The following is a 26,103-nucleotide window of genomic DNA, read 5'->3' on the forward strand; positions in this document are numbered from 1 at the left end:
AATGCTGCCAGAATGAAAAACACCAGAGATGGACTGGCTTTTATAAAAGGGGGGTTATTTTTTTACACAGTTACAGTCTTAAGGCCATCAAGTGTCCAAGGTAACACATCATCAATTGGGTACCTTCACTGGAGGATGGCCAGTGGTGTCCAGAAAACCTCTGTTAGCTGGGAAAGCATGTGGCTGGCATCTGCTCCAAAGTTCTGGGTTCCAAATGACTTTCTCCCAGGACATTCCTCTCTAGGCTGCAGTTCCTCAAAAATGTCACTCTCAGTTGCTCTTGGGGGATTTGTCCTCTCTTGGCTTCTCCACAGCAAAAGTCTGCTTTCAATGGCCATCTTCAAACTGTCTGTCATCTGCAGCTCTCAGCTTCTGTGCATTCTTCAAAGTGTCCCACTTGGCTGTATCAAGTCCACGCCTTCTGTCTGAGCTCATATAGTGCTCCAGCAAACTAATGGAGGCCGATGCTGGATGGGTGGGGCCATACCTCCATGGAAGTTATCCAATCAGAGTTATCACCCACAGTTGGGTGGGGCACATTTCCATGGAAACAACCTAATCCAAATGTTCCAACTTAATCCCCACTAATATGTCTGCCCCACAAGATCACATCAAAGATAATGGTGTTTTGGGGGATGTAATATATTCAAAACAGCACATTCCACCCCCTGGACTCCAAAATGACATGATCTTTCCATATAGAAAATACATTCATCCCCCAACAATATCACAGAAACTTAAATCATTTCAGTAACAATAGTTAAGTACAAGATCCCATTAAATCAGTCACAGGCATGGTCTGTCCAAAAGCGTAATTCCTCTGTAGCTGTGGACCTGTGAAATTTAGAACAAGTTATGTACTTCCAATATACAAAGGAGGGACAGTCATAGGGTAAACATTTCCATTGCCATAAGGAGAAACTGAAAGAAAAACAGGGTTAACAGGACCAAAACTGTTCCTAAAACCACAGGACAAACTCCATTAGATTTCAAAGTCTGAGAGTCATTAACAGAATGATGTTGTATCGTTGGGGCTTGAGAGAGCAGGAGTCTAACCCTTCCTAGGGGCCTTTGCAACAGCCCTCTTCTCTCCAAATGCTGGGGTGAGTGCTCCAACATATCCACACAATGGGGAGACCACCTACTCAGCCCCACCCTCCTTAAACATTGGGGCAGCACCTGAATTCTCTTCCATCTCCAGGACACACAACAGCTTCAGAAGAGTGGGGTGGTGGCCAGGCTCTCCTCAGTCCCCTGGGAATGTGCTCCACCCTCTTTGAGGCCTGAGGTGGCAACACCTTTCCTGAACATTGAGGCGGAAGGCCCACCCTCGACCTCCAGGGCAAACTCACCCTTTCCATGCATGTGGGCCACTCCACTCTCCGAGCCTGAGACTTTTGACTCCAGATCTCAACCTCCATGGCTCTGTCTTTGAAGAAATTTTTCCTTTTGTTCCTTGTCTGTCTCCTCCAGTCATGACAGGAAATGACTCTGTGTGTAAAGAGCTCTCAAAAATTCTGTTGGCTTCACATGAAGCACACAGGAGTCAAAGCCATCAGATAATAGGACTTTCCACACATCCTTTTTGCTTAACTCCTCCAATCTTGGCTTGTACTGAAATGGCAGCTGGGTTCCATGTTTGGTTACATCTTCACGTTGGGCTGTAGCTTCTGGGGTTTCACCCCTGGAAGCCCAGAGTTTTTCAGGCCATCCATTTCTAGTTTCTTTGAAACCAAGAGTTCATTTCTCAGCTTATCTCTGTCCTCTCACATTTTACTATAAGCTGCAAGTAAAAGCCAGGCTATTTCTTCTATATTTTGCTTGGATATTTCATCAGCTAAATATTCCAGGTCGTCGCTTTCAAATTCTGCCTTCCATCCAACACCAGGACTCAATTTTGCCAAATTCTGTGCCACTTTAAAACAAGGATCGCCTTCCTTCCAGTTTGCAACAACACATTCATCATTTCTGCTCAAGGCCTCATCAGAAGTATCTTTAGAGTCCGTATTTCCACAAACAGTCTCTTCAAAGCAGTTTAGGCCTTTTCTCTCAAGCTCCTCAGAATTCTTCCAGAATCTTCCCCTTATCCATTTAAAAAGCCGTCCCAACATGTTTGGTATTTGCAAACTCAGCAGCACCATCACTCCACTTCTCTGGTACCAAAATCTGTTCTAGTTTGCTAATGCTGCAGAATGCAATACACCATAGATGGATTGACTTTTTTAAAAGGGGGTTTATTTGGTTACACAGTTACAGTCTTAAGGCCATCAAGTGTCCAAGGTAACACATCAGCAATCGGGTACCTTCACGGGAGGATGGCCAGTGGTGTCCAGAAAACCTCTGTTAGCTAGGAAGGCATGTGGTTGTCATCTGCTCCAAAGTTCTGGTTTCAAAATGGCTGTCCCCCAGGATGTTCCTCTCTAGGCTGCAGTTCCTCAAAAATGTCACTCTCAGTTGCTCTTGGGGCATTTGTCCTCTCTTAGCTTCTCCAGAGCAAAAGTCTGCTTTCAATGGCCATCTTCAGACTGTCTGTCATCTGCAGCTCTCAGCTTCTGTGCATTCTTCAAAATGTCCTTCTAGGCTGTAGCAAGCCCACGCTTTCTGTTTGAGCTTGTATAGTGCTCCAGCAAACTAATGGATGCCCATGTTGAATGGGTGGGGCCACACCTCCATGGGAATTATCCAGTCAGAGTTATTACCTACAGCTGAGTGGGGCACATTTCCATGGAAACAACCTAATCCAAATGTTCCAACTTACTCCCCACTAATATGTCTGCCCCACAAGATTACATCAAAGATAATGGTGTTCTGGGGAACATAATATATTCAAACTGGCACAGAGAGCATACAGGGAGAAAAGTATACCTATTGCAAACTATATAGTACAGTTAGTAGTATTTTAACATTCTTTCATCAACAGTAACAAATGTACTATTACAAAACTATGAACCAATAATGGAGGCGGGTGGTTAGGGGTATGGGAGGATTGGAGTTTCCTTTTTTTGTCTGTATTTATTTTCTGGAGTAATGAAAATGTTCTAAAAATTCAAAAAAATATTAATTGTGGTGATGGATGCACAGCTCTATGATGGTACCATAGGCAATTGATTATACACTTTGGATCTTTGGATAATTGTATGGAATGTGTACATTCTCAACAAAAAATAAAAAAAATAAATAAAAAGTAAAAAACAGATACACAACCAAGATCTATAATTGGCATCAAAATACACAGACAACTTTAGCCCAGCATCACTAAATACACAGGAAAATGAATTAAGAAGTTAAGACATACTATGAAACATAAAGCACTTGAAAATTGAAAAAGGTGGCTGATAATGCTGCAAAAGGTAGAAGGAAATGATGTAAATGATGCACTTTTCACTTACTGGTTAATTTGTTACTAAAATAACCTGATTCCTTCTTGCATACCAGTGTAATTAGTAAAATGCATTCATTTTTAACTTTAAAGTCATTCAAAAACAACCTTGAATGTTCAGAATTTCCTTTTTCCTTTTCCTGATTTATGACATTCATTCTTTCACTCTTCCCATCATCAACCAAGACTGTATTCATTTTTTGTTCTTGATAGAAGAATAAATAATAACTTTCATAAGAAGTCAGTAGTAAGTTGATGCTCTCTCATCATTCAACTTGAAATTTAGTTTCAAACCCAGTGTTTCCATTTTCTTGGCTGCTCAAGCAAATACCATGAAATGGATTGGGTTAAAAAATGGGAATTTATTAGCTCATGGTTTTGGGATTAGAAAAAAGTCCAAATCAAGGTGTCATCAAGGTGATGCTTCCTTGCTGTAGACTGCAGCATTCTGGGGCTGGGTAGTGGCAATCCTTGGGCTTTATTTAGCATGTTACATGGCAAGGTCCATGGCAGTGTCTCTCAGTCTCTCCTTTCTCCTCTGGGTTCTGTGATGTTCAGCTCCTGGCTGTTCCCTCTGTGATTTTATCTCTGTTTTGAGTTTCTAAAAAACTCTAGTGGTAAGACTAAGACCCATCCTGATGGAGGTGGGCCACCCCTTAACTGAAGTGACTTCATCAAAAGCTCCTATTTACAAAAGAAGATTTTTTTTTCTGGGGTACATACAGCTCCAAACCATCACACCTAGCTTCCAATTTCTAAATGTATTCCAAATTAGAAATTGAAATATAAAGTCCAAAAGGTTTCAGAGTCAATAATGTATCATTTTTTTTTTTTTTTTTTTTTTTGCTTTTGCTACATATTGGGGCATTTCTACCTCTTCAGGGGTTATATGCAATTCGGTGCTCCTCTTTAAAAAGGAAATGTCCCCATTATTATTGTTGGACAAATAATTTCTGAGATAAGTTCTTGGCTGAGATGCACCTATCTGGAAACAAACATAGAATTTCTTTTAATTAGAATTAATTGCTATTTAAAAATGATTTTGCACTTTAAAGGCAGAAAACTATTTAAAATTTTAATATGAAATATATATACAGGAGAATAAATGTGAACACACACAATACAAAGACTATAATAAAATCAATACCTGTGTTATCAGCCTACTGAACTTAACAATTGGATTCTTATCAGACCCTTTAAAACCTCAACACATCCCCACCTCATATCCCTTTCCTGCCTCTGGGAATACCAGGGTAATTTATAGATAATGCTGTCTGTGTTCTATGATAACTATTCCCAGCTTCTTCATGTGGGTTTTTTCACAAATGTATTGTTTTTATTTTTGTGTTGTCAACTTTAAATACATTGAATCATTCAGAATATTCTGTGTTTTGATGCTTTAGTTCAGTATTTATGGTTTTAAAACTCAGTCATGTTTTTGCATATGGATGAACTTCATTGATTTTCACTGCTCAGTAGTTATTTTGCTGTAAAATTTTACCAAAATTAATTTATTGTATTATTTGTTCAAGTACAGTGCATTATTTCCCATTTCTGGAAAATAAAATCTGTGACAAATTTTCTTATGATTGCCTCTGGGAATAAATGCACAAGAATTTCTTTAGAATATATCCTAGGACCTAGGAGTGAAATTCCTTTGTCATGGCATATAATCAACTCAACTGAGTAATGCCAATTGTTTATCCACAGTGCTTTTAATAATTTATACTTACATCAGCTGTGAATGAGAGTTCTTGCTCCACATTCTTGTAAAAACTTTCTATGACAAAAAAAGTTTCTTTTTGTCAAACTGGTAGCTGGGGAAATAGTTTCTGTAAGAGATTTCAGTTTTATTTATCCAATTAGTATTGAGATTGACCATTTTCCTGTGTTTATTGGTAGGAATTTATCTATTCTTCCCCACCCCCCAATGGTCAGATGTTCAGCACAGCAGGACCAGGGTCCCTTATGAACATGGACATCTCAGGACAGGAAGTGAAAACATTGAGACAAGTTGCTATCAGGTTGATCTTACATGAAGCTAATTAGAATGGACATAATTCTAATTGCTGCAACTTTGGGAAAAAAAGAAAAAGGAGGTGGAGGGGTCTAAAATGGTGCATAAAAGGTGTCTGAATCAAAGACATCTTTTGTGTGGGCTGAAGAATAATGTCTCAACCAGTCCACAGTAGAGGCCCATTTAAAGACTCCCAGTGGGGTCCTTTCTGCCTCTGCACAGTATTATCAGGTGTTGGACTTCACTCCCACTGGTCCTGCATGAAACTTTTGTTATGGTATTGGAAACTCAAATCTGCAACCACTGCCTCCCCAAACTTTATGCATCTTCTGTCTCCTGCACCAGCTGAGCCTACTTCATCATCACTCTGCTCTGAATTAAAGTCTTCTGTGGGTAGACGGATCCTCCATGTTTGAAGGCATGATGGTTGGGGTCTTGGCAACTAATGTTCTCAATTCTTTTTTGGGGAGAAGGGACTCCCTAAATGTGGAAGGGTCATTCCAAAGATGATGTACAAACATGCATGTAAGAAACGCCTACCAAAAAGGCTTCCTGAAAAGTTCTCCTTCACTTGTGAGACTGAGCCTCTGGCAACCTCTGTCTATTCTGCCTGACACGAAGGCAGGTTGTTGGAAAGCCTGTAAAAGTGAGAGGCCAGGTCTTAGGAGGCAATGGGAAGCTGGTCAGCAGAATGGACAATGGATGTTGTGTCAGTTTGGATGTATTATGTCCCCCAAAATGTGATGTTCTTTGATGCAATCTTGTGGGGGCAGACATATTAGTGTCGATTAGGTTGGAATCTGTTGATTGAGTGTTTCCATGGAGATATGACTTAATCAACTGTGGGCAAGACCTTTGATTGGATAATTTCCACAGGGTGGGTCTGAATTAAATCACTGGAGCCATATAAATGAGCTGACAAACAGAAGGAGCTCAGAGCAGCTGTGAATGACATTTTGGAGAGCAACTGAGAGAGACATTTTGGAAATGGCCATTGAAAGCAGACTTAAACTAGCCCAGAGTTTGCTCCAGAGAAGCTAAGAGAGGACAAAATGTCCCAAGAACAACATTGTGAAGTAAGCATAGTAACTGAGAGAGGAGCTGGAACATAACCCAGGATCATCAGATGCCAGTCACGTGCCTTCCCAGCTAACAGGTTTTCCAGAACAGATGTGATGATTTATCCACTGGATCAGCCAACTCTGAAACCACATTGACCTTGGTCTTCCAGTTATGTGACCCAAGTCAGTTTTGCACTATTTCCATCAGTTTGAGTTGCTTTTTGTCAGAATTTTTGCTGAGATAATCCTGATTTATAGATAATCCTAATTTTACTGATGAGTTAATTCTAACTTATTTATCTATCATATATTTTATTTATTTTTACATGAAAATTATCTCAGAATTTAATCTAAAATTATTGGGATATTATTCCATTTAGTAGAGATTCCAGATTTCTATCAAATATATATTTACTTAACTCAATGATAATAATTATAAAACCATCCCAACAATTTTCTTTATAGTTTCTAAAGCTCATTCACAGACACCAACTCATTTTAGGCTCTCTAAAGCTGTGTGATATAGGAGGTTCATATTATATTTTACTCATTTTAGATCTGAAGAAATTGTGCCTCAGAAAAAGCAACTCACCTTCCCAAATTAACATAGTTAATAAGTGAATAAATTAGGTTGAGAACCCAGGTTTTCTGAGGTTCAGTCACATGGCAAATTTGTTAGAAAATATTTATATAATCCAAATATATACCACAAATTTATTAAACAATACATATCCAGGCCAATAACTGTATCAACCAAGGAAAGATAATGCTATTTTCAAAAGAAATGTCACTTGTGATATCATGGGCTTTATATGACTTCAGGAGCATGGTTGAAATGAATAAATGATTCAGGATTACTCCAACTACTTATATGGATCTTCCTTTATTTGTGTACTATGTAGACCAATAAATGTCAGTTACTTCATTGAAGATGTAATTTCTTTGGATTTCTAGATTCAAATTGCTCTTTTCACTTAGTACCATCAAGAGAATTAATGAAGTATTTTTGTAATTTTGAATATTTTAAGCAAAACCTAAAAACGTGATTTCTGATGCCCTATCTTACAAAAGGCTTGTTCATCCATTATTTCAACTAACTAATAAATATTCATTTATTACATAGTAATGTGGCAGCTATTCTCTGGAGACTCCAGTGAATTATATAACAAAGATCCCTACCATCAAATAGACTATAACCTTTTGAGGGATAGGAACAATTAATTATACTCTTAGAATACAGTACTGTGTGAATTGGGGAGATACACCCAGCCTAGACTGGTTGAGAAGAGGATGATTAGGAGGCTCAGTGAACAGAGACGGTTTTCTAGGCAGCCTGGGTAGAGCCTAAGGTCTAGAGAAACAAGGCATATTTGAAAAACTGAAGTTTACTAGCAAGCCCATGCAATGCACTGGTGGATAATTTGGGCTTTGGATTTAGACTTTCCTCTGTTCAAATTGGGGCTGCATCATATCCTAACTGATATGGCAGAGTGTGTCAGGGAAAGGTCATTTCACTTTTCAGCTTTTGAAAAAAACAGAGTTGCAAGCATGAAAGGGGATTTGGAATGTAAAGAATCCAGGAGAGTATCTGTTGCTTAATAAGCTCTTGAGGCTTTCAAGTTCACTGTGGCTGAGCGGGATAATGGGGTGTGTGAAACTCGGAGAGGGACAACAAAGGGAAGCCAGCAGTGCCCAGCCCACTGTGGTCTCTTAGGCCATGTTCAGAACGGGGACTTCATCCTAAGAATAATGGGAAGAACTTGAAGGGTTTTAAGCTAGGAACTTACATGGTCAGACTTTCGTTTTAGAAAAATTTAAATTTGGGTTGTGGACGCGTAATATAAGAATGAAAAACATTCAGATTTACAAAACTGAATAAAAACAAATAGGGGAACAACTGCAGAAGAAGAACAGTAAAACTCTTTAGAAAAGTACACATTATGTATAAATTTTCCCTCTGAACAGCAAAAAACCCAGGGACTAAATTTATCCTCAGAGACCCACACATATCAGAGAATGTGGATCTATCACCAAGCCATTACATAACTTGTTCATAATTCGTAGAAAAATGTATGGATATTCTAGTTGTTGACGTATCCACATGTGCAGAAAAATAAAAATCACATGCCTAAGACATGGTCAGAAATTTTGATTACACAAATTCAGTATTGTAACATTTGTGATTTTTTTTATATACTTAGAATGCTATTGCCTGTTACAAATTATATTCTGTGATTACATTCAATAGATGTTTGTTGAACCAAAGTTTACATGTAAATCATTTCACTTTTATGCTTATTGTCATATCTTATTGATTTTATACATATATTCTCTTACCACATAATATTAAATTGTATCTTCCTTTGAGGATCATTTGCTCTTTCTTCTTTCACTATGTGGAATATGTACCCAGTAACTACCCCAAAAAACATTGCTGACAATAGGTTTCTTATGTGCCTGCATCATATTTCTCTAAGTTGAAATTAGTACATTTTTTTTTTTCTCTATAACATTTAGCTGACAGTGATTTTCCAAAAAATGTGATCAGATGACCAGTTACACAGGAAAAACCTAATAAGGGATGATCCTTGTTACACATGCAGGTTCCTGGGCTCTACTGCAAATATACTGACTCCAAAAGTTCTGAACATGGAATCTTAGAACCTGTGTTTTAAGATAATTTTGCAGGAAGCATGAATTTGAGTTGGAGGGTCAGTGTAGGATATCTGTGCAACTCTTATCCATTGAATTGAATTGGACCATCTCACTGTTGCCATTTCTAGAAATATTACTCATTAGTAAAATGATAGCTTTCATAGAATATCTTGCTTTTTGCAAAGTTATCTAGCTAAACAATCTCAGGATGCATTGGTAGATAAGACAGTGTTGTATAGACTGAGTAAATAACTTCCCCAAAGACAGAGATAAGAATTGAATTTTATTCTACTGAAAGGCATAGTCAAGTGGGATGTAATTGGCCCCATCTAATTCAATTGTTGCTTTGTTGCTATTTTTTCTAACAAATGAGTTCTAATGTTTTCCCATGGCCAGAGGCTGGGAGGGGAAGCTAATTCATTAGATGTAAGAATTAAGATTCAAAAGGATAGTCACAGGCTGAAACAAAATTGAGTGTATCAAGCTTTATTTTAACTTCAAATGGAAAATCCTATTCTAGGTTAAAAAATCAGTTATATAAATCCAGGATGTGAGAAGGGCTTGATTAAAGACCACTCGTGAGAAAGGCGGATGACTTTTAGTTGATTGCAAACTGAATATGAATCAATAATGTGAAGTACTTGCCAAAAATAAATAAATCTTTCCATTTAATTACAATCGGTCAACAATAACAAAAACAAATACTAAGAAATCATAATGCCACTAACATTACATAATCATTTTAATTGTTGCAATTTTTTTTTCCAGGACCTGACCTCATGCATGTAGAATTCAAATAGTTTAATCCTAATGTACATATCATTGTTGAAATGTGGCTTTTCCTATTAAAATCATATTATAACACTGAAGTAATCATAAGCTTAATTAGTTGAAGTATAATGCTGAGGGCAAGGAAACCCATAGCCGAGACTTGTTTTTAGTTCCTTGCGTGGCCCTGGCACATCAGGTCATGTCTGGAGATGAGCTACTAAAGGACTTGGAGACTGGAAACATGGGGAAAATGTTCTTCCATGAAAAGGAATCATCTTTTCTTGCCAGCTAGTTTTACTTTAAAGACAGAAAAAAATGAGCAAATATTTTCAGTTTCCTTTTATGCTATGTTAATGCATGGGTATTTTACACATAACTTTTAAATTACATCTTTCTGTACATATAATGAAATACATTTTATTGGTAGTGATGATCCCCCAGAAAACTGTAGACAAAAGTTTCGATCGTTATTACAATTAGCATTCATATTGGTACTTGATCAGATTTCCAAAAGGGTTAGTGAATGAATGAAGTGAATGCATTGCTAAGTAGGAAAAATTGAATTGGGTAAGCTGACTTTTAGTGACAAAAGATGTTTCACTAGAGATGATTTAGTAGAGAATTTGCATATGCTCAATATCAGTCATGGTTGTATCTTTTGAAAGAGATAGAAAAGATGTACATATTTGCTTTAAAATTGTCTATTACATGAATCTTAGGACTGAGTGTTCTTATCTTTTATTGGCAGCTTTATAAACAATGTGAGTCAATAAAACCATAAGATTTGTATTTTACTTTGGATAAAATTTCAGAATATCATTGCATATATTAACAGCTAATCAATTAGATTTTCAAAAATATATAGGAAGATCCTGTACTGATATACATTTTTGGCAATTATAAAAATGCTGAAAATACGTGGTTCTTTATGGTTAAAAAGTCTTCGACATATTCATATGGCTTCCCTCACAATCATAAGTTATGTTGCATCTCCTAATTAAGGAAACCATTCTACTAAGTTTTAATCATTCCATAGAACAATTGCATTTTATGAAGCTTTTGCTCAAATTGTTTTAAAGATTTTATATATAACCTAATTTCATCACAGTATTTTCATAGAACACTTATCACAAGATAAGGTGATATTGCATCATGTCATTTTATTTCATAGAATTTTGTTCTTTCCTTAAATTTATAGCAAATTGATTATTGAAGGATTTCAATAATATTAACCTTTTTGCCCTTACTATGAAAGTTTACTTAATGAGCTAAACAATAAATTATTGTTTTCTAAATCAAGAAAGGAAAATCCATGGAAAGATACGTTTTAGTCAGTTTTGAGATTTCCATTAAAAAGTATTCTCCAAATATATTTCTGAATTATATTCTAGTCTGATAACTTACTAGACTGGTGGATTTATAAATGCACTATGGACAAGAAGTTAGACACCTTAAACTGTCACTATAGAATGTGAAAAGCAATTGGGACTTCTGTCATGAAGTTACTTTTTAAAACTCTGTATAATCATATTAAATCATACAGCATTTTCTGGATAAAATTATTCTCATGTTTCTTTAATTCACAACCAAAGGGAGAAAGTAACAACCAAAAGTAACAATCAAAGCAATCAAGCTTGAAATTTTTTAGAGTAGGAAAAATCACTGATAATTTACCTTAATTGAATAGTTCCTCTATGCTATCACTGTACCATGCATTGCAAAAGCTTTGTCTCCTTTAATCCTACAACAGTGAGGTTAGAACTCTGAGGACCTTCCATAAAGTCAAGCAGTTTGGAAGTGCTGTCCATGTGTAGGAGTCCCGACCCCAGGGACTGGGTTCTTAACCTCCCTGCATGTTGTTGTCTCATGAATACCCAAGTGGTTGCTGAGGGAGCCTTCCGTCTGAGCGCTTCCTGTGCATGATGCACCCAAACTAAAAACCCTTACTCTTCTTCCCACTCTTTCCCTGCCTTTATGTCATCCCACTCCCCATGGCTCATAAGCCTAGACTTGAAAACTGTAGTAACCTCTTCCAAGCAGAAGATCCCTCAAAACCAAACTTTCCTTGAGCTCTTTTTTTAAGTTAATGTTTTTAATATGAAAATACCATAGTTTTAGTTTGAAATGTGCTATGCTGAAACTAGTAGAAAACCTGGCTTCTATGGCTTAAACAGAGATTTATTTCCCTCATGTAAATGGAAGGAGGGAAGTGTGGCTTTGGTTCAACTTTTCAACAATCTTGTGGCTGGCGCCTCTGAACTTCTTTCTCCGTGAGATGGCTGCTGTCAAAGTAGGAAGGGATGGTGATTTCCATGACTTTCACTTTTGATCAGGAAATGGAAAGTTTTCCCAGAACTTCCCCACAGATTTCTGTTGAGGTTTCGTTGGCAAGAAATTAGTAGTGTGGCCACCCATGAGCAAGAAGGGAGGCTGGGAAATGGGATGTGGATTACCATTTTAGACCACTGTTTCTCAATGGAGGGGCTTTTGGTGTATCGAGTGGAGCGATTCTTCATTATGCTGGATAGCTCCATGCCTTGCTCACCAAACCTTAGTCATTTTGAAAACCAAACATGCCTCCACGCATTTCCAACCACTCCCTAGGTTATCCAAATTGTCAATTGTCGCCTTAGTTTGGGCACTTTGCTGGCCTGAATCAAGTAAGAGTTCTGGAAGAAAGAAAAAAGATATTGGGTAGGTAACATTACTGCCACATCTACTATATTCACCAAAATTTCCAGACTTTTAATTGGTTATGAAATTTGAAATTATAGGCATTTAAAAATATTTCTTGTAGTTTATTGAGCATAATGCTCTCCTCCACATTTCCTTTTTCTTTTTTCTTTCTTTCTTTCTTTCTCTTTCTTTCTTTCTTTCTTTCTTTCTTTCTTTCTTTCTTTCTTTCTTTCCTTCCTTCCTTCCTTCCTTCCTTCTTTCACTCTTTCTCTCTCCCTCCCTCCCTCCCTCCCTCCCTTCCTTCCTTCTTTTTTCCTTTTTCTTTCTTTCTCTCTTTCATTGTCTCCTTTCCCTAATCTTACCTTACCTTACCCTCCCTTCCCCTTCTTTACCCTCTCTCCACCTCTCACTTCCTTTCTTTATCGAAGCAGATTTCTTGCTACTGACTTGTGGGGAAAAAAGTCCAAATGGTTGACTTCTGCTTTTTTTTTATTCTCTGGAAGAAAAATACAAAGTACAAAGTGTCCTTGCTGGTATCAGAACTTTTTCTTATTTCTTGATGATCTATTGCTATCATTAAATAAATAATGTTAAATATTGTACTCTGTCCTCAAATCTGTCCTTGATCTTTTCTCAGTCTGTTTTAGAGCCCTTCCTCTCTCCTTTTTCCCTGTCCTTTCCCTCCCCTTTCTTTCTTTCCTTTCAGTCTTGAGGACACTGATGGGGGCAGAACAAGGCAGGCATGTGCATGGGAGCTGAGGGGAGATATGGTGGCCTGGATCAGGGTATCAGAGATGCAGGGAGGCATCTGATGGTTAGGTCCTGCATGGGATGTTGTTTGGAGCTGAGGAGGCAGATTGTCAGAGCTCATCTCTGCATGAGAAGGAGGAAGGGAGGGAGGTATATTGCAGCAGGGTGAGGAGGATGCTCCTGCAGAGGGGCAGCCCTGCTTGCATGAGTATGCAGGAGGACACAGAGCAAGGAGAGGATGTTCTAAGCAGGGGAGTGGCCAATGTGGGGACACCAATCGGTCCAATGGGAAGAGAGTCTGGCCTGGTGATAAGGAGGGGTAGTGCTGTACCAAGGGGACAAGGTTGCCAGATTTGGCAAATAAAAATAAAAATGTTCAGTTATATTTGAGTTTCATATAATCTATGAATTATTTGTTACTATACATAATATATAAATACATAAGTAGTCTAAGTATACACAAAGCATACTTATACTGAAAACTGATTCATTGTTTACTGAAATATAAATTTAAATTTAAGTATACAACTTGTATTTATTTGATAATTCTCCAAGGAGTGAGGAGGCCCTTAATCAGAAAGAGAAGTTAATCTCTGTGGGAGCAAAGATCATGGCAGAGAAAGGAGATTGATTATATACAGAGTGTTTCGTCAAACAAAGACGTATTTTTAAGCATAATGGGAGCCTGATTTCTCATTGTTGGAGAAGGGAATTGCATTTATGGAAAGGAAAATAACTAGCATAAACTCTATAAGGTTAGATTGGAATTAGTTTTCAGTGCAAATTCACAGTATTCAAGATATTTGGACACAGAGGTAAATGTATGTAAAAGTGCGTGTGTGCACACGTGTGTGTGTGTGTGTGCATGTGTGTGTGCACACATATTCCCTAGTTCTGTTCACTTAGATGAACTTGGAGCAGTGACACCCCAGTGACAGTGAGCATGCCTTGCGTCTAGATTTTGGCTTTCCTGATTAGAGGAACCAGGGCTTTTTAGAGAAAGGGCTGATTTTAGGGCTGGGGAAAGTAAAACACAAGATGAGCCTGGAATATCTTGTTCCAGAACATCCATAATACGCAAAAAAAAAAAAAAAAAAAAAAAAAAAGAGAGAGAGAAAGCAACTTGGAAAGACTATAATTGGCCTAAAAGGGGACAACTGAGGGCAAAAATAAATAATGATACTAAGGAGCTATAACCCATTGAATAAAATGGCAAATCATGAGGTACAAATAAATAAATAAATTAAAAGTTTTATGAGAACAGGACATTGACTTCCCACAAAATACTTACTAATAGAAAGGGAAAAAGAATACAAGTGAAAAGCATTAATAATGGTGCATATCAAAGTTGTGCCCAATTTGACAGTCTAAAATGAGAACACGTCATCACTACCCTGATATCCCTGCAGAGACACATACCCTTAATATAACCATATGAACACCAGAAAAATTTAGCTTGAGAGGAAATTCTACATAAGCACATGCTTGTGCCATTCAAAAGCTCAAGTTAACGGAAGAGTGAAGAAATGTTCCAGATTGAAGAGAGCTAAAAAAGACATGACTACTAAATGCAACATGTGATTCTGAACTGGATCTTTATAAAGATTTGGAGGATAATTGGTACAAGTTGAATGGAGTCTGAGCATGAGATGGTAGCAGTGTATTAACAGTAGTGTCTTGATTTGATAGTTATATTACAATATATAAGGAATGTCCTTGCTTTGCCTCTTTCCTTCCTTCCTTCCTCCCTCCCTCCTTCCCTCCCTTCCTTCCTTCCCCTTTTCCTTCCTTCCTTCTTTCCTTACTTTTCTCCCTTTCTCTTTTTTTTTATTGTTGTAGAATATAAGCACCCAAGTATTAACTTAAGTATTTGAGGGTGATGCAGTACCAGGTTGACAACTTACTCTCAAAGGATTCAGGAAAAAAATCATGATTTCTATCTACTTGTAAGTTTCGTAAATTTGTGAGTATTTCAAAATTAAAAAACCTATTAAAATATTTTAGGTGTTGACTTTTATGATTTCCAATTATATCACTATTTGTCATTGCCTTATAAAGTCCAATCCAATACACTTGCGATAAGTGTATTTGACAATCCAGCTACATCTTGGCATGCTGTCTTTTAAAATACATTCTAGAGTGATTTCAGGGTGGAAGAGACTGAGTTAAAGCTGTAACTTTTCAAAACACAGGACTTCTGAATTTGCTTTCAAGGATAAATCCTTGACAATAGCTAAGGCAAGAGTAAAATATGATTACAATTCAAGGATGCCAAAGACCCAGTTTTCCTGTCAAATTGGTGTCCAAATTTTACTCCCTTTGCAATTTGCTAAAAGCATCTGGCAATGTAAATTCTGTGTTACAGTACTGGAAAGTCTATATACGTTAGGTTATTTGCTTTCTGTGCTTCAAGGCCTTCACTGTAAAATGAGAATTGTGTTAATAGGACTCATTTCATAGAGATCTTTTGTGGAACATTTGAGAATAATAAGTACAGAATTATGAAAAAATCTCTGGTATGAAGAGGCACTCTTAGATAAATAAGATTAGCCAACAGGAATCACTAAATTTATTTAATTTTTCCTATTGGGGATGTCAGAATCTTGATTATAATAGCCAGTCTGGATCCACTCTTATATCTGGAAAGGATCTTTACATAAAACTGTAAGAAAATAATGGATTTTTTTTTTTAGGATATGACAATGTGTTTCACAGAATGAAAGACATATTTACTTTACTGAAGAATAATAAATGAATCATAATTACATAAAGTAAATTCAAAATAATATGCAATGGGGTTTTGAGTTAATTGCTTGTTCATCCACATTGGTGAAAGCACTAAACAAGGAATGGGTCAGAAAATGCATGGTGTCTATTTCAGTTCAGGCCAAATCATTTGTTCCTGGCTGCTCTTTGGTACTACCAGTCTACCCTGAACTGTTGTTTTCCTAGCATCAAGAATATTAAAAATTTTACAGAACTATCTCTCATTTTCTGACTGCAATTGCTCAATTTTATTTTAAAATAAGAAAGTCTTTATTAATTGTGTTGTAAAGGGACAGTTCATTCTGCCTGCTGGCTGGCACTCATCACTATTAGCCTGGGAAGGCACCAGGTCCTCTCTTTGCTTGGGTTGTCATTTTTCATTAATCTGGAGGATCTGTAATCCTGCAGTCCTGTAGTGTTTAGTACAGACTTTCTGCTGTAATCTGGTCATGGGAAGAGTATCTTCCTCATTAAAAGCCAGGCTAAAAATACATTTTTCCCCTGCTGGAGATGTAACACCTTCACCTTGTCCTTTGCCCTGACATTAATACATTTACTAGTTCAAAACAGTGGAGAATTTAACTGCTCTATATTTTTATAATCCATATTATGAGGGTGCAGATTCAAATGCATTAATCCTTCTTATTCATTGCCTACAATATCAGGGGAATTTCATGGTGAGGGATAGTTTGGGCAGTGCAGTTACTAATTTCTACTCCAGTTCTATCCAGAAAGCATTTAAGGCAGCAAAAACATTCAAGTTTGTGTTATTGCTGGGTTACTGGCATTTCTCAAGCTGTCTTTTGGCATGAGTCAAGTCACTTTTTTTTTTTTCTTTTTTTTTCTTTTTTTTTTCTTTTTTAGTATTTGAGTCACAAAGACTGTGATTCTGAATAGTTTTAAGATTTAAAAAAAATGACACTTTTCTTATCTCCATGGTGCTTCATTGAATTTTTTGTTCATCACTCAGCCTTTTAACAATGTTGTGGTCATCACTCCATAATCACTGAGTAAATGAGTAAGGTTTATGCCATGCCCCCTCATCCCCTCCTTCTCCCAAAGGGAAACGTCATTAGGCTCAACTGCCAATGTTAATAAACTGAATTAGAAAAGCAGAAGTTCATCGTAAAATTTATACTTGTCATTACATATTTAATAACCCACAATCTTTAGTCAAATTGAAGTTTTAAAAAAAGGATAATGTGTTTCAGCTTGAATTAGTTCCATTGGGACTATTATAATATGAAATCTACAAAATTTCAATATTAAAAGATTGAATTAGAGAAAGTGTGAGAAGACTTTGTTTCAAAGTTTTATATAAATTCTGCCGATACGTATTAAATGGTAACTTATTCTCAAAAACTCAATATAAATTTTTCTATCAGGATTACATTTGACATGTGGTAATGGAAACTTGATAAGCAGAGGGTGAACTGGAAGGAGGTTTATTTTTCATGCATAACAGGAAAGCTGCCTGATTCTGACAGCTACCTCTGCTTCTTCCAGTTTTCACTCAGCCATCCTTAGTGTGTGGCCTTTAACCTCAAGCTTCTCTACCCAGCATGTCCTGACTATGCTCCAAAGAAGAGAGAAGGACAAAGGGTAAGAGCAGAAGGGGAACTGTCAGCCTCTCTTGTCCTTCTCATCAGCTTTACAGGAAGCCACAGTCAATAACTTCCTCATAAAACTTTTTGGCCAGAGGCATTACATATAGACACTTTAGTGGCATTGAATTCTGCAAAACTGAGTATTGTAACCTGGGCATACTTCCAGCTCTCACAAAAGCAGGGCTTTGCAAGTAAAGAAAGAGATGGGGAATGGACATCTGACAGGACATTGGGCATACCTTAATTAAATAGATGCTAATAAAAATAACAGCCATCAGGTTCCAGAATCTGTTTTTAATTTTGATTAGTAAAATAGATATCCCTTTCTACTACTTAAAGAGTGAGGGAAGTTGTCCACAGATAAGATACAGAGTGTGGCTTAATGTCTCATGATATTTACTTTGTAATCTCAGTTTGCTTATAATATTTATGAATAGCTGTTTTCTCACAAATGAAAAACAAGACACATATAAAATGACCTCTGCTATTTCTTTCATACTCTTCTATAATTGAAATATTCAGTGCTTCTGGGATTTATGGGTTAAAAGAGGAATTCATATTTTAGAAATTATTTAAAGGTATCTCAAGTAATAATATTTACCTTTCACAAATATGATTATTTAGATTTATAAAGACAATAATATTGGTGTTTTATTTGTTTCTTAGTGTTGTACACCATTATAAAATAAAATTTAAAAATTAATTTTAAAACCAATGTGATTCACTAGAAAATATGCAAAATTTGCGTTTCATAAGTGCTCCATCAATCAGGATTTTTGTGGATTACCTTTACTGCCAATGGCTTCTATCCAAATTTGCAAACAAAACAAAATAGTAAGTTTAGGGCAAATTTGAGCCATTATGGTGAGCTACTCCAGATAGATTCTTGGTTAGTTACGTATACCTGAATTAATCAAATTAAGTATAAAATTAATAAAGTCTGTTTCCCATTGCTTATACTTGTTAGAGCAGGCATTAAGCAAAGTCTTAATAAATAGTATATTCTCTGCGAGATTGTAAACGTGTGTTTTCCAAGGAAATAGGAATCATGGTGAGTAGGAAGTTTGCTAAAAGGAAAGAAAAAATGCTCAATGAAATATATTGGAAAAGGAAGTGCCATCAAGGCTTTCCAATTCCAGACCAATACTGGGATGGTTTGGAAGTGCTTGAAAGTGAGAACCACTAGTTGCTCAATGGAGTGGACCCTAGTTTAGAACTTATAAGGAGGATCTAGGAGAGAAGGAAGAGACTGAGCTGCCATCCAGAACTGTACAGAGATCCAATCAAACTTCCCGTTCTTCAAGCTACCAAAATGAAGGGGGAAAAAAAATAGATGGATCTAAAGCATCAAGTAAAATAATTTGAAACTATCAACAAAGCTGTACAGATTCACTATGAGCAAAATGAAAATAAATGGAAAGGAATATTTGCATGTGTATGATCAAAGAATGAGAGGAAGAAAGCATGAACTAAAGAAATGAAAGAAAGAAGGAAGCAAAAAAGAACATATGAAAAACAGATTAAAAAAAAAAAAAAACAAAACTTAGTCTGTAAAAGAAAGCACAACCCAGGAACAGAAGAAAATTTCTTCCAGTTGCTTCACTTTAGTGAATAAAACTTAACAAACTTGATTCAATAAACTAAAGGAGTCAAAGATGTTACCCTGAAAAAGAGGATGCACATGTAAGAAAACAAACTGAGGTTTATAAAACCCCATTTAAAATTAATAATGAGTTAAAAAACAAGCAATTGAATGAATGCACATTGGTGGATGTTAAATTACTGAAATAAGGGGAAATTGGAAATAATTACAGTGTTTTAAAATAAAGAAAAACAGACTTTGAAGGGTGTAGTTGTACTAAGTATATTTGTTGAAAAGGACAAGCCTACTTAATGATAATTGCTGTCCCTGAGGTAGAGTACCCAGAAAGAATAGAAAAATATGACAATAAAAGATACAATAGAGGAAATGTTCCCTTAAGTTGAAGAAGAACTGATTTTTCAGGTCCAAAAGGAATACAATATCCTAGAAAATATGAATACAACTTGATTGATATTGGGACATGTCCCAATAATTATTGAACCTCAAGGATAAAAACAAAATCTTCAGTCACCCAAGTAAAACATCAAGATACCTACAAGGAAGAAAAATTTGGTCTTACTTAGCAAAAGAAAACAGACCATTGTCTAAAATGTTTTAAGGAAAGTAAAAGAAAAAAATGACCTAAGAACAGCACATGAGCCAACTTGCCACTCAACCATGAAGTCTACAAACAGACACTCTCCAGCCCACTAAGAACAGTGACTAACCCTCATTCAGTTCTGCTCTGGGTCAAGTCCTTCCCTGAATGTTTTACAGATACTGTCTCCTTCAACTCTCATAATAATCTCACAAGGGAGATAGAATTATTATTCCTATTTTGCAGTTGAGGAAACTGAGGCAAGTTTTGCTATTTAATTTGCCCAAGATGTCACATCTAGTTAATGGTAGAACTTGTGTTTGAACCTAGGCATTTTGGCCAAAGAAACTGTATCTTTTTTCTCTATACCATACTGCCAAGAACCTGAAATAACTTAGAGTGTAACAAACCAAGGTTTCCTTCTGAAAAAAGACAGAAGATACAATAACAAACCTGACAGGGGTTGAAATTCAGCCATTTAAAAAGGAATTAATTATAGTTGCAGAGCAGAATGTTCCTTGGCAAAATTAAAATAATTAGTATAATAGAGTACAAAAACAAATTCCGAACCAGTGTCCGTAATGATGTGCACCCATTATGTAGTAGCAATCCTAGCTCCTCATGGTAATCAGGATTGAAAACCCTAGCCAGTACTTTTTTGCTTCTTTGCTTGCTGGTTTCTGGCATAAAGAACTCAAAGTGGACAAGTAATTCAGTGGAAATCTATTTTGTCTCTAATGTCTCTTGGGTAACTATAGGGGATCCGTCTTCTAGGAGAACCTAAATTTGCAGAAGTAGGAGAAGTTCAAAATCTGCAAATTGGTACTGGAAAACGTGGTGGGTGGGGTCAATTGTACATCCACCTGTTGGATATCAGACACATGTCATCCAGCTCTTGGGGATAAGACATCATTTACTGGCCATCTGTTCAGTGCATATAGCATATCCTGGTCCAGACCACCCAAACCAGTAAGGGAGGTGCCCTCAAGGCCTCACCTTAAGGCAATCCTCATCCCAGGAGAGTGGTGATGTTAGCTTTAAGCCGATACTGGCAGAGGCAGGGGCTTGATAACTGTAGGACGAGCACTTATCATCACGGGATTCTCTGCAGCTCAAACATAGAACAAGAAATGGAGGTCCCAGGGGTGAGATAGGGCCAAGAGGATGCTAGAGGGGAAAGCATATAAACTGGGTCCATTCAGGGCAACTAGTGTGGATGCTCTGAAGAGACCTTGAGGTCTCCTGTATGGGGAAAATTGGCCCAACCTATTGTAGAGGTGATCCTTTGGTCATAGTTTATATATGGTTTTTGGTGTCTTTTCAGGTTCCTGGACTCTGGCAACAGAGCCAAAAATATCCTTAATGATCTAGTTCCTTGCTGGTTCCTCTGCTGCTGGAACCTCCTCGTTCTAACCATCCTGGTTTGAAAAATATATGGAACTTATGCAATTTCCTATTTTGATAATATAATGCCACATACATATTGTGCCTTCATTTGAGCAAAGCATTTGATATGTCTTATGATGTTTTTTTTCTAAATCTCTAGCACTACAACTTAGGGTGTCTCACAATTTCTTATGGACATATTCTCCAGTTACATTGAGATGTCCTTAACCTTTGGGATAGTAGAAATTAGTTCCATCAGTTCTTCACTGTTCTGGATACCTTCTAGGACTCTTTCTCAAGGTAAAACATTAGAGTCTGCACTGAACTATAATGCATATTTAGTCTAATTTTAGTAGATTTCCATTTTAAGAATGAAGGATTGTGATATAATGGAACTCACATAAAACGTTTCAAGTTCTGTAGACATCTCCCTGATACTTTTGATTTCTAAGGCAATAATGCAGGAAGATAATTAATTCTCCAATATTGTAACTTATGGGGGAAAGATCTTTAGTCACATTTTCCCAAACAAAGTCAACCCATGCTCACTTATTGTTTTGCAACTCTCCCACAGCTATGCACCAAGGAAAGAGATTGATCTGGTTATACAGAAGTGGTGCTTCTGATTACACATGATTATTAAATGGCATGGCTGCTGTGTGTGCAGCTGGCTATAGCTTCAAAGTGAGGAATCCAGGTTCCATGCCTTCTCATAGGTTTTTGCCTTTTGATATCTGGTACAGAATTGATAAGCAAAGTTTGGACTCCTTCTTAAGTTCTCGTCGTCTTTATCTCTCACTCTGCGCGTAGGTGGTGGTCTTTCCTTCTCACACAGGTACACCTGAGCCTGCTGGTCTCAATATTTCAGACTTAAATCCTAAGTCAGGGGCTTAAATTCACCTTGCAGTAGTTGGAGAATGCATGCAGCCACTAATAAAGCGATAACTTTATTGCTGTTTGGTTTTGTTCCTTGGGTATCCTACTTAATCGCCACGTGAAAGGGATTCTTGGCAATGGGAGAGAATTTAAGCTTCCCCAGTCTCCTGTCTGAAAAATGAGCATAATACCATCCAAATCTATCGTTGACCTCTAAAATACCCTAGAACATTTAACAAGGCCTTTGTTTACATCAGCTTTTGCTAGTTGAGAGCAAAGATCATGTATTTCATTTCTATATCTCAGGCCGCTAGTATAGTACTTGCACCCAGAAGTTATTTCTTAAATGAATGATAACATGATTCCAAGTACGTCATTTTGAAAATATATTTTTAGAATATTTGGAGCTTCTGTTAAGAAGGCATTTTTTTTTTTTTTTTTGAGCATGCACCATATACCTAGTGCATGCTATGTTTATCCTTCCCACAAACTTATAAGGAATTATACTTATTTTAGGGCTGAGGAAATTGAGGCTGAGAAGTTAAGGGGTTTGCCCATTTCCAGGGTTAGAAAGGAGCAGAGTTGGGATTCAAATGGAGGGATGCCCAACTCCAAAGACAGCTGTCAGCATAGCACGGCCATATCTAAGCTGGCCCAAGGACACAAGGGAATTTCCATTTCTCAACCTTGATCAGCCAACACAGTCTGATGTGACTCAATATCAGCTGTCTTGGCTCTGGACAACAACTTGGCTATTCTTGATGAGATATTCTGGTCTGGTGACTGTTCTGAAGGCATAGTCAACTGAAAAATATCTTTATGAATAATAAAGTATTCCTTCCTTCCCACACCATGTAGTTTATTTACAGAAGATGCAGAGTAAGATGAGAAAGGGAAGAGAGGAGAAAGGAGAAGTTCAAAGGAGGCACTGCAGGAACATTTGTGATGAAGAAGCTGAATATTATATATCTATAATCAATATGAAATCTCTCTACCCTCAGGCTGGTCAGTTTCTTGTTGGTGATGTCAAAGGCTCACTCTCCAAACTCAGCAACTGTCTCCTGTTTGTGTACAAAAAGTTTTATTTCTAGAAGTAATCTCTGTAAAAGGCTGATTACTGAATTATCAAGGAAAAGAATTAAAGACAGTTCTATCCAGTGCTTTCAATTTTGTAGTCTTAATCACAACTAGACTTAGCAACTTTGGGATATTCCTCTTAACAATACATAAAAGATTGTATTTTGGATTTTTACTGTTATAATAATACTGGCAATTTTGACCATGTTTTTTGAGCTTAACCTCTATCCGAGTCATTCCAAAGATGCAGAAGTTCGAAGGAATGGCAAAATATTGTTATTGTGCATTTTGTTCTTTTATTTATTGACATTTCTTTGAATAACTTTGTTTCAATTCTATAAAGAGGTTGAAGCAGTTTATAAGATTACAAATAGTACAATCATATAGAAAAAAACATAAGAAATCAGGACCATGGGAAATACAGAAATGTAAAGAACATATCAGGAATTGATAAAGATAAGTATGTCAAAATTTCCTATATGGTTACTAAAATTAGGTCTACAGAATTAGTTTCAAGCTTTCTTGTAGTCAAAGCCAAAAAAGAGAGGAAAAGAAATTACAAAGTTCATATTGTACAGGAAGAGTATACTAGCTTCAGGTAGTCATTGTAGTGTTACAACTATAATTAATCTCTATTGTTTGTGCAAATGTATCTCAAGTTTTCTCAATGAATGCTATTGATACACAATCTATAGCTGATAATGCACAATCATGGTCTTTAGGGCTTTCTTCCTTTCTGCTAAGAAGATTGCCCTGGAACAAATGTGCACACATGTATGTACTATGGAGCATGGCGCAAATGGGTCATGGCTACCATGTCCCATCTGAGACCATGTTCCACAGAAGCCATCTGTGTACTGAGAACAGAACCAAGACTGCTTCTTGGCTTCACACTTGCTGTTTATGTACAATTTCCCTGGAGTTCCAGATGAGCTATAGTTTGCCCTGTTCTAGAGTTGTGTGTGATGAAGTCCTGTCCAATGAGTTCCACCTTCAAATACATGCCTTGTGAAATGATGATATATGTGTTTCTTTGAGATCTTTGAAGTAAAGCTTTGTATGATACTTTGAGAAAAATAACTTTTCTCTTAAGAAGGTTGATATTATAGCACACTTGATGGTACATAAGCACTACCATTTATTTCTTCAATTGACTTCTACATCTAGTTAAAAATATAAAATAATAATTTTTTTACGGGGACATTTAGAAATGCTTAGAGATGGTCCAAAATTTCCAAACCTGTTTATAAGTTAGGGCTTGGAAGAGACATGGAGTAAAGTATATTTAAAATCTCTCCAGAGCTCAAAAAACATAGTAAAAGGAAACAATCTGGTCCTGGAATATGCTACATTTTCCTAGGGGCCAGGAAGAGAAGATGGAAATATGTACTAAAGGAAAACTCTTTGTATTTTCCTTGCTACATAACAGGAAAAGATATTCATTTTTTACAGGTGGATAGTTAGGTTATAAGAATTGCAGGGTATAAGGAAGCCCTTGAAAATCCCCTGAATTCTAAAATAGTTTTCTCTCTCCTCAGTAGCTATGGATTAAGTCCTTCTTTTCATTCAAACAAGTATGTCTCTTAGGCCTTCCTATCACTAACACCTTAGTGTGAGTATGTTGTACAGATCCCTCTTCAGCCAGAGAGTTTCCTCAGAAAATATCTCTGGTGTAATAAGGGACAAATGACACATTAGGCTTATTTTGGATGGAAAGAAGTTGGAAAAGAAGGGTTTAAAATCCAGGTTTATGCATATCAGTTGGAATCCTTTGTCAGTTACAGGGCTGCTTAGCCAGGTGTCTGATCTGTATCTGATTCAAGATCTGACATATGAATAATGAAAACTGATGTATTTACTTCATATTCTCTGGCAACACCTGACTTTTAAACAGAGTTGAAAATGTTGGGTCACCTCTTTTTAAGTATTTCTAAATATCTCCATAAAAATTACTTAGTTTCTATTTTAGCCAAATATAAAAGTCAATTGAAATAAATGATGAAACGTATAAACTCAAGTGTGCCAAATTATGGACCTTCTTAGGTGAAGAAGTATTTTTCTATAAAAGTACAAAACCCACCTTTCTTTAAAAAAAAGATAATAAAAAACAAAATAATTGTGTTACATTCCTTTTACTTAATCTAAAAAAGAGATATTCTAGCTCTATGTTCAGGAATGCCTAATAATAATAGCGAATTATACATAATAAGTCCTTTTTTAAGAACTGAATATAAAGAAGACGTTTCCATAGCTCTTTTCTGTTTCTGTTAATAATAATATGAAAACTCCATCTGGTGTTGAACATGGTTGGCCATTGACAGTTCAAAAAAAAAACATTTCACCCACAGATATGATCATTTGTACTTTGCCTGTATAATATAGTCAGAGAAAATTATGACATTATATGAGCATTATACATACATTAAGCACAAGCTTTAAAATAATATAGTCATCTGGCTTTTGTTAACAATTTTAATAACCACTGTATGGAAATAAAATAAGATTTCAAAATCGCAAATGGTATGCAATTTTGAAAGAAGGTAAGAAATGCAATTTCTTTCCCCTTCAATAGGCTAACGGCCAAGTCAGTGAGAGAGAAACCCATGGGAGGCAAATTAGCTCATGCAGCTCAGATGTTCTTGGATCTTTTCCTCAGTACCACTTGACCAGTGCCTGGACAAGGTAATTTACTGTATCCCTGAGCATCCTACCCTCAAGGGCACATTCATCTTTTCTTCCCTAAACAGGTGGAGATCTGGAGTTGCACATTTATGATTATGAAGTATATTTGGGCTTGCAGAATGAGAGACCAGAAAATGAAAGAAAGAGTTGTGCGTTCAGCAAACTGATCCATTAGCTTGACATCAGAGGGATTAAAATTGATAGTATCAGAGGATAGTAA

General features: G+C 36.7%; 1 long non-coding RNA gene across 1 annotated transcript in view; it reads left to right on the forward strand.

Annotated features, from left to right (window-relative positions):
- The window catches only part of LOC119527000, a 62,131-nt gene extending 36,262 nt beyond the window's left edge, over positions 1-25,869 (forward strand). The window contains exon 3 of the long non-coding RNA XR_005215301.1: positions 25,774-25,869. This is a non-coding gene — a long non-coding RNA (uncharacterized LOC119527000). The remainder of the gene's footprint in view (positions 1-25,773) is intronic.
- Positions 25,870-26,103: the final 234 nt, after the last annotated feature.

Source organism: Choloepus didactylus, chromosome 1 (genome assembly GCF_015220235.1).
Source record: "Choloepus didactylus isolate mChoDid1 chromosome 1, mChoDid1.pri, whole genome shotgun sequence".
Lineage (NCBI taxonomy): Eukaryota > Metazoa > Chordata > Mammalia > Pilosa > Megalonychidae > Choloepus > Choloepus didactylus.